The sequence below is a fragment of the Monodelphis domestica genome, chromosome 3 (assembly GCF_027887165.1).
Source record: "Monodelphis domestica isolate mMonDom1 chromosome 3, mMonDom1.pri, whole genome shotgun sequence".
Classification (NCBI taxonomy): Eukaryota; Metazoa; Chordata; class Mammalia; order Didelphimorphia; family Didelphidae; genus Monodelphis; species Monodelphis domestica.
In genome coordinates this window covers 220,711,544-220,728,171 of record NC_077229.1, presented here as the reverse complement: position 1 = coordinate 220,728,171, position 16,628 = coordinate 220,711,544, and the positions used below count along the sequence as shown (strand labels likewise).

At 33.8% G+C, this 16,628-nt stretch overlaps 1 long non-coding RNA gene across 1 annotated transcript in view; it reads left to right on the top strand.

Moving 5' to 3' along the window:
* The window catches only part of LOC103095186 (uncharacterized), an 83,585-nt gene that overhangs the window by 43,595 nt on the left and 23,362 nt on the right, over nucleotides 1–16,628 (top strand). The gene's annotated exons all lie outside the window — the stretch shown is intronic.

Here is a 16,628-nt window from a genome sequence, read left to right as displayed (position 1 = left end):
GAAAATAAAAGATGGATAAGCAGACTTGTAAAGAGCTAAAAAAAGCCCTTAAATTAGACATGCCAGTCATTCCTGAACATTCCATACACCCTACCAATAAAACACAAATAACCACTAGCCCATATTCCTATTTTTGTACCTCCACAAAATGTCTAAATTTTTTTATTTTAATCTTAATCATAAAACATGAAGAAATATTTCAATATGCAAAAAAATAAAACAACGTATTAAATTTATTTTACAGTAAACTACTTTTGAGTAGTTGTTCAACTATTATACAATTATTATTGTGTACTCATTCAAATAAGCTTATATTTCACAAGTTAGTAGCAAAATTGCCCTTTTATTCCTCTTTTGGAACTTCCTTTTATTTTTTTATGTGTATTTTTAATAATTTGTTAGTATTTTTATTATTTTCTTTTGATATCCTTATTACTATATACTAATTAACCTCTTCTGCTATCCTTTCCCTAAATAAAAGCCCTCCTATGTAATAAATTCAATTATACAAGACAAATAAATGTATCAATTAATTTGGAAAATAAATATCTCATTTTATGTCTTTAGTACATTTTCTTTACACCAGCAGATAGGAAGTTTCTACCACAGTGATGGCAAATCTTTTAGAGACAGAGTGCCAGGACCCATCCCCATCCTATCCCTTAGACTGAGTGCATTGCCAGCCCTCCACCAAAGTCTGAGTGCCATGCCACATCCTCCAGAGACTGAGTGCTGCACCCCATCCTACCCTTAACACAGACAAATATCATCAGGTGTGGTGGAGAGGGGGAGAGGAGTAGCCCTGCCTGAGTCCCTCTGCCTTTCTAGTAACAAACTCTGGGGGTTGGTAGCTTTGGGGGGTGGCTTGTGTATCCACAGAGCATACTCTGTGTGCCATCTTTGGCACCTGTGCCATAGGTTCACCATCACTGCTCCGGAATAATTATTCATAAGTCATGACAGATCACTGAATTAGAGTACTAAAGTGTTTTAAAGTTGTTTTACATTACATAATTATGGTCCCTGTGAAAATTGTTCCCCTATTTTTGCTAATTTCATTCTGTATCAATTTATATAAATCTTTTTAAGTGTCTCTAAATTCTTAATATTTGGAATTTCTTATTTTATTGATCATATTTGATGACATTCATATGTTACAATGACTTTTTGGGTAGAGGTCTAAATTCTGTAAAGTATTTATACATTTAATCTAAACATGTTTTGACAGAATCCTTGATGAAAACATTACAAGTAAACAGTCTTTTACAAACACAAATCAAATTAAACAGAAGGATACAACTAGAGTCACAGAATCTTCTGAAGATTATAGAAATTATAATAGCTTACTTCATCATTTGTTGACTACATAAGATCATTTAATTTTAGTAGAGGAAAATTGTGCCATACAGGTATTCCAAGCAAGTCATCTCCAATGCATATGGCAAAATCATATGTAGAAATCCTGTTGAATTACCTCCTCTACTAAGTACTTACAAGTTTCAGATTGCCTGACTATGGTCCCGGGTTCAAGGTGCTTTGAATAAGCATTCATCCAACAACTGCCCTTCACTAATGTGTTTCATTAGCCTTCACTAATGTGTTTATTTTTAGTAATCAGCCAGTATATATAATTAGCTTAATATAAAGGGATTTAATAAACTAGCATAATAAGAACAGGATCTACAAAACATCCTCTCACCCTTGGTAAACCTAAAGAACTCTTCCATGAATACATAGAATATCGGTGAGAAGAGAGTGCATATACTGGTGGTGAGGTACAAATTATATAGAACTCAGATGGTCATGTCAACACATACCTTGGGCACAACAAGGTTTAGATATCTTTTCTATTCTCTTCAACTCTGCTGCTACCTTATGGCTTCTTGTCTCCCCTTGGCATATGAATCTGTTGTGCTCCTCAGGTCTGCTTCTTTGTGTAGCTCTTTGGATGGACACAATTATTCTCCTTTCTTGAATTCATTATTGTATCTTTTTTTGGTGAATGGAGGTCACACTTATTAGAGCTTTCTCTAATGAATATCTCTCCGTTTTTGCTCTCTGATGGGTACAGTGTCTCCTATCAGGTGAGAATCTCTACCACATAATCCTGAAGCCAAATAGGAGGAGAAATTGGATAAAAAAATCTCCTACCTACTGCTTTCTGTCCTTATCATAAAGAACTCCTCAAGAGCTAGGTGCTTCCTCCATAGATAGCTCTCTACTCTGTTGTTATAGGTCAAACTTTTTCTCCCTAGAGTATGACCCAGAACTGGTAAATTGTTTTTTTTATTTTCATAAATTACAAAGGCCTTAACTAATGATAATTTTATCAATGAGTATATTTTATACTTTCTTTACACTTAATTTATGTTAAGAACTTTGAAAAAATCACTATTATCTACTCATTTTTATTTTTTATTCTTTTAAGTCTTAACTTCTTTTTCATATTGCAAATGTAGGGAATTTGGCAAATTTAAAGACAGAAATACAGTTGAAATTTTTCACTCCATAGAGGTGAAATCTGCTATGATTATAAAAACATAATTCCACCAGTTAGAATTAATCTATTCTCATAAAACAAACAAAATAGAGCTATATAGACAGCCATAAAATTACAGTTTAAAGTGTTTTACATAACAATTCTTTTTTTAAATTTAATTTTATTGATTAATTTAGAGTATTTTTCCAGGATTACAAAAATCATGTTATTTTCCTCCTCTCTCTCCAACCCCCACCCATAGCTAACACACAATCCCACTGGGTTTTACATGTGTCATTGGTCAAGACCTATTTCCATAATATTGATATTTGCACTAGGGTGATCATTTAGGGATTATAACCCCAAGTATATCCCCATTGACCTATGTGATCAAGCAGTTGTTTTTCTTTTGTGTTTTTACTCCCACAGATGTTCCTCTGAATGTGGATAATGTTTTTTCTCATTAGTCCTTCAGAATTGTCCTGAATCATTGCATTTCTACTTGTAGAGAAGTCCATTACGTTTGATTGTACCACAATATATCAGTCTTTATGTACAATGTTCTCCTGGTTCTGCTCCTCTCACTCTATATCAATTCCTAGAGGTCATTCCAGTTCCCATGGAATTCCTCCACATTATTATTCCTTTGAGCACAATAATATTCTATCACCAACATATTCCACAATTTTTTTAGCCATTCCCCAATCGAAGGGCATCCACTCATTTTCCAATTCTTTGCCATGACAAAGAGCATGGCTATGAATATTCTTGTACACATCTTTTTCCTTACTAACTTTCTGGGATACAAATGCAGCAATGCTATGGCTGGGTCATAAGGTAGGTGCTCTTTTATTGCCCTTTGGGCATAGCCCAAATTGCCCACCATAATGGTTGGATCAATTCACAACTCCACCAGCAATATATTAATGTCCCAATTTTGCTGCATTCCCTCCAGCATTCATTACTTTCCTTTGCTACCATGTTGGTCAATCTGTTATGTGTGAGGTGGTACCAAGAATTGTTTTGATTTGCATTTCTCTGATTATAAGAGATTTAGAAATTTTTTTCATGTATTTATTGATAGTTTTGATTTCTTCATCTGAAAATTGCCTATTCATCTCACTTGCCCATTTATCAATTGGGGAATGGCTTGATTTTTTTGTAAAATGATTTAGCTCTTTAGAAATTTGAGTAATTAGACCTTTATCAGAGTTTTTTGTTATGAAGATTTTCCCCCCAATTTGTTGCTTCCCTTCTAATTTTGGTAATATTAATTTTGTTTGTACAAAAACTTTTTAATTTAATGTAATCAAAATTATTTATTGTACATTTTGTAATATTTTCTAACTCTTGCTTGGTCTTAAAATCCTTCCTTTCCCAAAGATCTGACAAGAATACTATTCTGTACTCACCTAATTTACTTATAGTTTCCTTTTTTATATTCAAGTCATTCACTCATACTGAGTTTATCTTGGTATAGGTGTTAGATGTTGTTCTAAACCTAATCTCTCCCATACTGTTTTCCAATTTTTCTAGCAGTTTTTGTCAAATAGTGTATTTTTGTCACAAAAGGTGAGATCTTTGGGTTTATCATAGACTGTCTTACTGAGGTCACTTACCCCAAGTCTATTCCATTGATCCTATCTTTTGTCTCTTAGCCAGATCATATTGTTTTGATGACCACTGCTTTCTACTATAATTTGAAGTCTGGTACTGCTAGGGAACCTTCATTCACATTTTTTTCAATATTTCCCTTGATATACTTGATTTTTTGTTCTTCCAAATAAACTTTTTTATAGTTATTTTCTATTTCATTAAAAAAAAGTTTTTGGTAGTTTGATAGCTATGGCTCTAAATAAGTAAATTAGTTTGGATAGGATTGTCATTTTTATTATGTTAGTTCTTCCTACCCATGAGCAATTAATATTTTTCCAATTATTTGGATCTAGTTTTAATTGTGTGAATAATGTTTTGTAGTTGAGTTCAAATAGTTCCTGTGTTTGTCTTGGCAGATAGATTCCTAAGTATTTTATGTTGTCTAGAGTGATTTTAAATGGAATTTCTCTTTCTAACTCTTGCTGCTGAGACGTATTGGAAATATACAGAAATGCTGATGATTTATGTGGATTTATTTTGTAACATGCAACTTTGCTAAAGTTGTTGATTACTTCCACAAGCTTTTTTGTTGATTCTCTAGGATTCTTTAAGTAGACTATCCTATCATCTGCAAAGAGTGATAGCTTGATATCCTCATTACCTATTTTAATACCTTCAATTTTTTTCTTCTCTAATTGCCATTGATAATGTTTCTAGTAAAATGTTAAAAAATAGAGATGATAATGGGCATCCTTGTTTCACTCCTGATCTTATTGGGAATGCTTCTAAATTATCCCCATTGCAGATGATGTTGGCTGATGGTTTTAGGTAAATACTATTTGTTATTTTTAGGAAAGACCCTTCTATTCCTATGCTTTCTAGTGTGATAATTAAAATGTTTTGGGAGCAAGGGAAATATATAACAATTATGACCGCTGAAATATTTTTTCTACTGTGTCTTGGGTTTATATAAATATAAGATGGTCGCCAGGGAATATATTCACAATTTATGAATATGCCCAAGCCAACTGGGTGTTATAGAGAAATTTAATTTATAATACACTGATTAATCAATAGAAAAAGAGAGAAAGTAAGAAAGGAATTAGAATGAATAAATCAGTCAGTTGGTTTTATCACTCACCCAAGATCTCTCTAGGTAAGGCTTCTCATGCCAACCTCAGGCTCCACCTTCAAGAGAGCCTCCTTTCAAGAAATGTTTCCAGAGAATTCTCCTCCTTCAGAGCCAGGCTTCTCTCCTTGTCCTCCCACAGAGCAACCTCCTCAGTCCTCCTTCAGAGCCGCCTTGCTCAGAGCAAAACCTCCTCCTCCTCTCTCCTCAGACCCCACTATCTTTAAGGAAACCATCTAAGTTCCCTCCCCTCAGTTCTCACATCTACCAATCACTGCTGATGTCTCCCCTGTGCCAATGGTGGTTCTAGTTTAACCCAGGACCGCCCAGAGGTCTGTTGCTTTGCACATGTCTGTTGAAGGTCATATTCTCAAATAATTAAATCTTGATCCTTTGCTGCAGCCCTTCCTAAATCCTGTTACTCTAAGTAGGGTGGAAATTGTATTTTCTAAGACCTGGTTCTGTCATTCCAAGTATCTCTATTGTATCAATTCTAAAATCAATCATGACTCAAAGAACTTCCTGTTCTATGCTTAAGCATAGGTCAAAGCCCTTTCTATTGTTTAGCAAAAGGTTTCTGTCCTAAAGTAGTCTTATGTAGGGAGGAGAAGGATCCTCCCATGCCAAGGGGTTTCACATTCCAATAGAGTTCATACTATCAGTAGGAAATTTTTTCCAAGTATGAAATTTCCCAATGGTGAAATTTCCAACATTGATAAGTCTAAGAAATTTTAAGGTTTACACTAGTGCTTTCAATAGGAATGTGTGTTGTATTTTGTCAAAGGCTTTTTCTGTGTCTAGTAAGATAATCATTTGATTTTTCTTTGTTTGCTTGTTGATATGGTCAATTATGTGCATTGTTTTCCTATTATTGAACCATCTTTGAATTCTTGGAATAAATTCCAACTGATCATAGTGAATAATCCTCATGATGACTTGCTAGAGTCTTTTTTATCCTATTTAAGATTTTCGCAACTATGTTCATTAAGGAGATTGGTCTATAGTTTTCTTTCTCCATTTTTGACCTGTCTGGCTTTTGAATCAGTACCATATTTGTGTCATTAAAGGAATTTGGTAGAACTCCCTCTTTTCCTTATTATGTCAAATAGTTTGCATAGTATTGGGATTAGCTGTTCTTTGAATGTTTGATAGAATTAACTTGTGAATCCATCTGGACCTGGGGATTTTTTCTTAGGGTGTTCTGTGATGGCTTGTTCAATTTCTTTTTCTGATATTTAAGGGATTATTTAAGAATTCTCTTTCTTCTTCTGTTAATTTAGGCAATTTATATTTTTGTAAATATTCATCCATATCCCCTAGATTAGCATATTTATTGCCATATCATTGGGCAAAATAGTTTTTAATTATTGCCTTAATTAACTCTCCATTGGAGGTGAGGTCTCCCTTTTGTAAAAATGGAGATTTGAACCCCAGACTTCAATCCCCAGAAGTCCTTGCTAGTTCCCAGATTGCCCTATAATCTCCCTGAATCTCACCTGAGTGTGAGATCACAAATTATTATTTAAAGGAGCTCTCTGCCTACTTGCACTCTCTCCTTGCTTCTGCTTCTAAGGACACGTGGCTCTCTACTTCCCCGGCAAGATGTAGGTTGCACGTGCTTTCTTATTTTGTGTTTTCTTTATTTTCTTTATTTCTTAATCTTTAATAAACCTCATAAAATATAATACTTTTAGTAAAGAAACTAATTTTATTTTATTTTTTTAACATTATTTTATTTGGTCATTTCCAAACATTATTCATTGGAAACAAAGATCATTTTTCTTCCCCCTCTCCCCTCCCACTACCTCTCCCATAGCTGATGCATGATTCCACTGAAGAAACTCATTTTAACTGTTAAAGTATGGCAAAACACATGGGTTGTGACAAAATACCCTCAATCTTTTTAACTTTCCTAAATCTTTACTAAGTTCAGCTTTTAATAGCTAGTGCCTATAAATTGATTTTTTTAAGTCACGTTCCTCCAAGAATTTTCAGAAAAGCCTCTTGATCCAGACCTATTTGATTAAAATTGCTCCTGCTCTGGCTCCCAGCCCTGCTTGCCTGCGTTCCTGCCTGCATCCATCTGCTTTGGACCTGGTCCTGGCCCTGCCTACCCTGCGGTCTCTCTCTCTTGCCCACCTGGCCCACCTGATCACCCAGGCTGCTGGTAGCAGACCCAATTTCTTCAGAATCAAACACCAGCTGGTAAAAAACAGGGATGATGTTTTCCTTAGGCTACGATTAGCCTTCACGTGGACTGGGGGCAGAGCATCATGGGGGGGGGGGGATAAGGAAAGAAGGAAGAGACTTTTCCAAACAGGAACTTAAAGCATGGCTACTTTAAAAGGATATCTTTTGACTGCACTGATACTTTTATTTATCTCACCAGAGTGCCAGGGGAAAAATTCAGCTCCATGCAACTCTAGAAAAATTTGAGTTTCCTCACTATGGGGAGGCAACTCGGTGGCTCAGTGGCTTGAGAGCCAGCCCTAGGGATGGGAGGTCCTTATTTGAATTCTGGCCTTAGACAATCCCTGGTGGTTTGGCCCTGTGCAGGTCATTTAACCCCCATTGCCTAACCATTACCAATCTTCTGCCTTCTAGCAATAGGCATCTAAATGGATAAAAAACCAAGGAACTTTAAAAAGACTGGATGTTATATCTTTAATGCTTTTCGGACTCCCATGTTTTATAATAATCTCTGTATTCTATTGCATTTTACTGATTGTTTTGTTTAAGGTTTAACTTTGTGATTTTAAGTTCATATATTACTGCATTTAATACTATTCTTTTACAGTGGATCATTTTAAAGTACTGGGTTTTACCTACTGTTAAATTCTGTTGCTTTTTCCCCTATAACCATACTGAACAAACATTATGGAGTAGGCCCATATAAAAAGAGCTTTTCTAATTTTGACTTTGTAAATTGTCACATAGAGGATAGATGGACCCAATCAGAAAATTGCTATAACAACCTTTGGAAAATTTAATGAGCTAAATATCTCAAATTGATTTTAAGGGTTCTTTAAAAATGATTTTTAGAATTTTTCTTAACAATCTCTGTTCATTTAGCTTGCCCCTAATATGAGGTAAGGCCCATTTTAGTAACTGAAGTGAAATACAATTATAAACCCCACCTCCCGAATTTATAAGAATGTGAATGGAAGTTGGGAAGTTAATCCCAGGGTAAATAGTACCCCTAGAAGCATCCCCCCCAAAAAAGGGGAGCATCTCTTATTTATGCTCTTCAGCCCACTACTTCCACCAGAATGATATCTAGAATTCTTGATGATGTTCAAAACTTGAAATAAGTTTTACTTTGTTTAAATATGTTTACCAACATTGAAAGATTTGCTACATTTGTAAAAATTGTGACAAATATCCATCAGTTCATAGACTTTTTAAAATGTCATACAGCAACTTATGTGAAATATGATAGTGTGTTTGTTTGTTATTGTAATTAATTGGGCTATTGAAAATTTTGCGGATGCAGATTACTACATATTTGTACTACTGTTCTTTAAAAAAATTTTTACCTTGTGAAATTCATTTGCTTTGCACTCACAGTGGATCATGGCCAAATATGAAGAGGAAATGGATCTCATTTTTGGTGAGAAAGCTTTGTATTCTGATGTTTTCTTAGCTGACACAGTATGTCAATGATTATAAGCTATACTTTTGAATTTTTAAAACTCTACTATTATAGTTTTCTTGCATGTGCAATATAGTATTTCAGTTTTTTCTCTCTCCTTTTTATATTTGAAGCACTTCACCAGTATTAAGATTTTCTTTAACTTTTTGATTTTACAGTAATATAAGTTTAAAATACATGAATGATCCAAAAGCTTGAGATCATAAAAATGATGCCACTAATTGTTTTTTAAAAAAAAATTATGGGACTTTGCTTAATGATTCTGTCTGATTCCAGGATAAGTTACACAAAGCACAAAGCTAAACCTGATTAGTGCCACAAAACAGCACACAGGATATATTAGTGTGAAGACTCAAGGTTGCACTGTTTAACCTATGTTAAGATGTAGGCCTTCCTTGTATCCACACTCACTCTGAAAATACTTATAGACAAGCATCCCAAACTTGGCTCCTACTTGGCTTCTATAATCTAGTCCCTTTTCTGTCTTTCATAGTGTGGTAAATTTTCTGTAGTCCTGTCTACTGACTGGGTAAATGTATCATTGCTTAGATCATTTTAATTGGGCCCTGATTCAAGGACCTGTTATAGATTTATTTTTCCTTTACTTAGAATTTTTACACATAAGACTTTGATAGTCCATATTTTCATTCAAAAACTTTCTTTTTTATTTGGATTTTTCTGATGTCTTTTTAATTTCTCTTACCAATTGATTCATATTCTCTTATCCTCAAATTATTGTAATCTTTAAGTTGATTATGTTTTCATGATCCTTTTGGGCAAAATCTTTCCCAAGAAGGATCAAATGAGGAAATGTAAAAGTGGAGATTTTAACCCCAGACTTCAATCCCCAGAAGTCCTTGCTAGTTCCCAGATGGCCCTATAATCTCCCTGAACCTCACCTGAGTGTGAGATCACAAATTATTATTTAAAGGGGCTCTCTGCCTACTCAAGCTCTCTTCCTGCTTCCTCTTCTAAGGACACACAGCTCTCTACCTACATGGCAAGATGTAGGTTGCACATGCTTTCTTATTTTGTATTTTCTTTATTTTCTTTATTTCTTAATCTTTAATAAACCTCATAAAATATAATACTTTTAGTAGAGAAACTAATTTTTAATCATAACACTTTTCATCTATGATACTCTTAATTTGGTTTTCTTCTTTCCTTTTCTTTATTAGATTGACCAACTTTGTATATTTTATTTTTTTTTCAAAATACCAACTTCTAGTCTTATTTATTAGTTCAATAGTTCTTTCACTTTCGATTTTATTAATTTCTCCTTTGATTTTTAGGATTTCCAATTTAGTTTTCTTCTGGGAATTTTTAATTTGTTTGCTTTCAAGTTTTTTGGTTTGCATGTTCAATTCATTTACCTCTGCCCTCCATAATTTGTTAATATATGAATTCAAGGATATAAATTTCCCTCTGAGTACTGCTTTGGCTACATGCCATAGATTTTGGAAGGATGCCTCATCATTGCCATTTTCTTCAATGAAATTATTGTTTCTATGATTTGTTCTCTAACTGATTTTGGAACCTGGCTAGATATTGGATAGTTCTACTACTATGAATCTAGAACACAATGCCAGAAAGTGTTCTGAGGCCATCACATGCTAATAATTAAATGGTCTATTTTTCATTTATGTTCAGTGGTTGCTGGGATTGGGGGCAGGATTGCTAACTTTACTACTTGTGATTTCAAATAAATAGGGGAGAATAGAACTAGCCTGGTTTAGGTAGAAATCATTTAAACTCATGATTCTCAAGAACCTTTACTAGTGGTATTCTGTTGCATTTGTTCTTCCTCTCTTATCATCTGCTGAAGAGCAGAGGAATAGTACAGAGAATGAGTGAAAGAAACATCTTAAAATGTTAGATTTAGATAATAATTTTATATCCTACACTTTACAATGAGGAAACTGAGGACAGAGAAGTAAAATGATTAATTTAAAACCATAGGTTATTATGGCAGAGCTGGGAAAAGAGGCTGAGGTTCTAATAAGATGTGACTATGTGTTTTTTGGATGACATCCAACCTCATCAATCCGTGTTGGGAGGATTAGGAATAGGATAGGAAGAGTAAGGATCTTCTTCATTCAAGTGTTCCACCCTGGGTTTTTTATGGAGCTGACATTCCAAGGGATAGAGAATAAAGCACTTTGCCTTTCCTTCAGAATTACAGTAGCTTTATATATATATATATATATATATATATATATATATATATATATATATATATATATATATATATATATATATATATATATATATATATATATATATATATATATATATATATATATATATATATATATATATATATATATATATATATATATATATATTGGGCTCCAATTATGATGTTACTATGCTAACAATTTCCACTTGGTTCATACAGCTGTGATGCGATTTCATACTTTTTTCCAGTTCTGTTTTAACCTGACCTCAAAAGAAATAACCTCCAATTGTGCACAACTGGGTTGAAATATATACTAATTACACTTGCTTAATTTCAGTTTCCAGGACTTTACTCTGCAAATTGGCTATAAACACACACACACACACACACACACACACACACACACACACACAGAAATATGAGCACCCAATTGCTTGTGTTGTCATCTGGAAAAACTTCTTGTTCTAGGTCATCAGCACCAATTAATATCTGAATGGGATTCTAATAAACGTATTTGGTGACTCTCTGCCCTTGTAGTTTGTTCTATTAGCTGCACTATAGATAGAACCATCTGGAATCTAGCCAGAGACATGAGCAATTTCTGGATAACTTCAAGTATTATTGACAGCCAAAAAAAGTGCCAAGTGGAGATGTGGTTGTTGGATTGGGTTCCTGGTCAGCTCAGGCAAGGGGATTCATGGTACACCAGGACTCAGAGCTATAATTAGTGAATACTCTATTGGTTAAACATTATAAAACATGGCCAGAGTAAATGTAAATTTAGTTGACTGGGATAAGGGAATATTCAGGGAGAAAGGCTGCCCCTTAAGTCACAAATCTATAAATTCTCAGGGTGGGAAAGACTGAATATAATATCTCATGAGAGACAGGAATACAATATAAAGTGAGACAGATTGAGGAGGCCACCACTAGTGGGAGAACAGGGCAGGGCTGGGTGGGGATAGGAAAGAGCTCAACTGGATAGTTACTCCTCTTCAAGTCACTTTAACAATAATTTAGTAAGTACCTACTCTTCTAAGTGCTAGAGATACAAAAGAAAGGCAAAACTAATCTCTGACCTCAAAAGAGTTCACAATCTAATAAGGCAAATATCATACAAACAATTGTATTTAAGCAAGAAACATATCAAAGAAATTGGAAATAATCTAAAAGGGAAGGTATTAGCATTAAGAGAGTCTGGTTAAGGCTTTTTCACAAGGTGGGATTTTCACAAAAATTTGAAGGAAGCCAGAGAAGCCAGGGGTGCTGGTAAAGAGGAAGAGGCCAGGAATAAATATTCTTGTTAAATTGTTTTTAACCTTTTAAAAGAATAATCATGCTATAAACACCTTCCAAATTTCAACAGCCTGGAACAAAGCCCAGTTATGCCTCTGCCTTCTCTCTTTGTCACTTCTACTAGGCCCATATTTGTTCCCCAGGTCCTTTCTCCAGCATAGCCTAGTATAAATTCTGGTGGAATTTAGGGAGGAAAACTGAAAGGAAGTAGGGATTGTTACCCTGAAGGCATATGCACCAGGTTACAGAATGGTCACAAAATCCCTGACAACAATTTGACCCCAAGGACTTCACAAATAACCAAGTTAGGTAATTGCTTTTGTGGACCTAGCCTTTCAAATTTGCTTAGCCCTTGCAACCCTTTAAAGTAGTATTTAATGTTGTTTTGTATATTTAGTGCAAGTGATGAAAAGAAACACAATTTACCGATGATCTCCAATGACATCACTGCCAAACCTACTAATGGAGTTAATCACTGGACAGTTGTTCTATTAGACCTCTGGTCTATTAGCGTCCTGCATTAGTCACCCTGTGTAAGGACAGCATCTGGCCTTTTGTATCTGTTTCCAAATAATGGCTTGGATTACAGGGTAAGGTGTAGGATGATGTGAATCTTTATGGTAGAGCTGCTGCTCTGAGGTGGTTTGAGGCCAAAGTTTCCACTCTTCATTATCCTACATGGCAGTTTTATGGGCTTCATCTTTGAGTTTATTTCATTTGGGAATGATGTAAGCCATTCCAGATTTAACCCTATTGAAGATTTTTTTAAGTTGTTATTCTTTTCTGCCCCAACTCTTTCTATTTCCCAATTATGTTAGTGTGAGTCATTTGACACTGATGTGAGATTGCAATTTTTAACTTTTGTTTTTTGGGGTTTTTTTTGCTGCTTCTCCTTCCCAGTTCCTCTTTGTTCCCAATTAGAGTCTGAATTTTACAATATGAATCCTAATTAACAGTGAATTCTTTGGAAAATGGTGTTAGTTTTATGTTTACATTCTGGCAAAGATTTGGGGTATTTTACACTCTCTCCTATGGGGAGCTGGAAAAGCTTTGAGCTCTGCTTTTCTTCACACATTTCTTCACTCATTTTCCGATGAATGCAATAATGGAGCCAGAAATCCTATTTAAACTACTTGCTTCCTGCAGAAGTCCCCCAGATCACCATATTTCTAATGTGAAGTCATTTTATTTTATATTGAATTAAAAGGTTTAAATCTAGTTACAATTCTGCCTTCTCCTTTCTACACCCATTCCCAGAGTTTCTTAAAAATCATTCAGAATTCCATGGATCTTCCTGGTTATATTGTAGGGTAAAAGGCTAGGACCACCTGCTTATTCCTGGAGCTTAAATTGATACAGGATAATGCATGTTCTTTTCTTTCCTTCCTGAAGATAACTGCTATTTTCACCAAAGAGGACAAAGGCTTTACTGTAGATTTCTATAATGGAGCAGTCGTTCTGAAGTTGAAGGTCTAATTAGATTCCTACTTTAATGTAAGATCTTGGCTTCAAGGTACTTAAACACTGTTAGAAAGTGTTTTTAAAAGGAGGAAGCTATGGATTGTTTAAATGTAAGCACCTTAAACAGATAACTGGTAAATTAAGATAAATGGAGCACATGAACTGTGAATTTTCTGATCACTCCTAAAAACTGCCATTTATGATTTCCTTCCAGTGTATAATGCTACAGAAAATGGTAATAATAGGAAGTAGGGCTTAAGGGAAGGAGGCAGAAGTAATGAAAGTGGCTCCCAACTAGAGTTGAAAGTAAAGTATGTGGGTATAGTCAGTTTCTTCTATGATTATCCTCGTGATACAATGGGGGACCACTGCACCTTTTCAAATCACATTTTAAGTATTTGGAATATATGGCAGTCTACTGGCAACCTGGAAATTCCTCTCAATTACAAAACAATGAGAATATCAATATTTAGGTCACTTTTTGAAACCATAGGATGAATTCTGCTATATGTCTTTCTGAGTGCTAAGTTTCCTGACTTCCTTCTCTAAGTCCTGAAACTCATCTTTAAAACATTGTGTGAATTGGGAATTTAAAAGGCAGAAATCTACAGCTGCATACTCCCCTCATTCCCTTCAAATATTCTTAGTTGAAATAACTTTTTATCTAGGATTTATATCATAGGAGAAAGTTTTCTCTGTCTGATCCCAAGGAATGAAGTTTTTTGATCATTAGATTAATGCTATGGCAGTCTCCTCTGTGTCAGATTTAGTGTGTGTGTGTGTGTGTGTGTGTGTGTGTGTGTATGCACATGTGTAGTGTACCCAAATAGAACTTGGAATAAAGGAAAGTTAGAGAATTAAGAACTAGATAATACTAAATAGATTCAGATCAAAGTTTCTTCTTTGTCATACAAAGATAAGTTCTGTGAGAGTGGGAAATAGTAACGTAACCCTCCAAAATTTTGACCATTAAAGGAAAATAGCTTTGTTCCTTTGTTATGAGGCAAATATTCATAGTGACAAATCCCCCAAAATAAACAAAAAATGAAAAAGTGTATTTTAATTAAAGTCATAATTTGTTGGTCATTATTACAATTCTCTAAAAATAATGCTCTATATAAGATTTCAAAGAAATTATTGTTTACTGTCTGAAAAGAGATAATATGGACTGAATTTCACGGAGATACTTGTGTGAAGAACACAGAACTGAATCCAGCAACACAGTGCCAAGTTCTCTAAGGTGACTTCAAGTTCTAAACAATAAAACAGAGAGAAAGCAGATTAATAAATTGGGCATACAATTAAAAAAACTAGATAAAGAACAAATTAAAGATTTCCAATTAAAGACTATATTGGAAATCCTAAAAATCAAAGGAGAAATGAATAAAATTGAAAGTAAAAGAACTATTGAAGAAATAAATAAGAAAGCTGATTCTATAAAAAACAAACAAACAACTAACAACAACAAAATAGATAGATTATTGGTTAATTTGAATTTAAAAGGAAAGGAGAGAATCAAATTACAAGTATCAAAAATAAAAAAAGGTGATTTCACCCTTAATGAAGAGGAAATTAAAGCACTAGGAGCTATTTTCTACAATTATATGACAATAAATCTAATAATCTAGGTGAAATTGATGAATATTTATAAAAATATAAATCGGAAATAGAATACTTAAATAATCTTATCTCAGAAAAATAAATCTAGCAAGCCATCCATCCATGAACTCCCTAAGAAAAAAATCCTAAGGGCCAGATGGATTTACAAGTAAATTGCTATCAAATATTTAAGGAACAATTAATCCCAATACTATATAAACTATTTGGCAAAAAAGCAAAGAATTCTTTTTATGACAAAAATATGGTGCTGATATCTAAACCAGGAAGACCAAAAACAGAGAAAGAAGCCAATAGACCAATTTTTTTAATGAACATTGACATAAAAATCTTAAATAAAATATTTTCAAAGAGACTACACCAACATATAAGAAGGATTATTCACTATGACCAGGTGGGATTTATATTAGGAATGCAGGGCTGATTTAGTATTAGGAAAACTATCAGCATAATTAACAATATCAATAATCAAACTAACAGAAATCACATGATTATCTCAATAAATGCAGAAAAAGCCTTTGACAAAATATAATACCCATATTTATTGAAAGCATAGGAATAAAAAGGCCTTTTTCTTAAAATAATAAGTAGCTTTCATTTAAGACCATCAGTAAATATCATCTGCAATGGAGATAAGTCAGAAGTCTTTCCAATAAGATCAGGAGTGAAACAAGGATGCCCATTATTTACACTATTATTTAACACTTTACTAGCAATACTAACTCTAGCAATTAGAGAAGAAAAATGAATTGAAGAAATTAAAGTAGACAATAAAGAAACTGGACTATAACTCTTTGTGACTGATATGATTGTATACTTAAAGAGTCATAGAAAATTAAATAAAAATTAGATAAAATATTTAATAACGTTAGCAAAGTTTGGGGATACAAAATAAGCCCACATAAATCATCAGCATTTCTATATATTTCCAACAAAACTCAGCTGCAAGAGATAGAAAGAGAAACTCTTTAAAATTACTGTAGACAATATAAAATACTAGGGCATTGATTTGCCAAGACAAACACAGGAGTTATAGCAACACGATTATAAAACATTTTTCACACAAATAAAATTAGATCTAAACATTTGGAAAAAACAATAATTGCTCATTGGTAGGTTGAGCTAATATGATAAAAATGACAATCCTACCTAAATTAATTTACTTATTCAGTGCCATACCTATCAAACTATCAAAAAGCCATTTTATAGAACTAGAAAA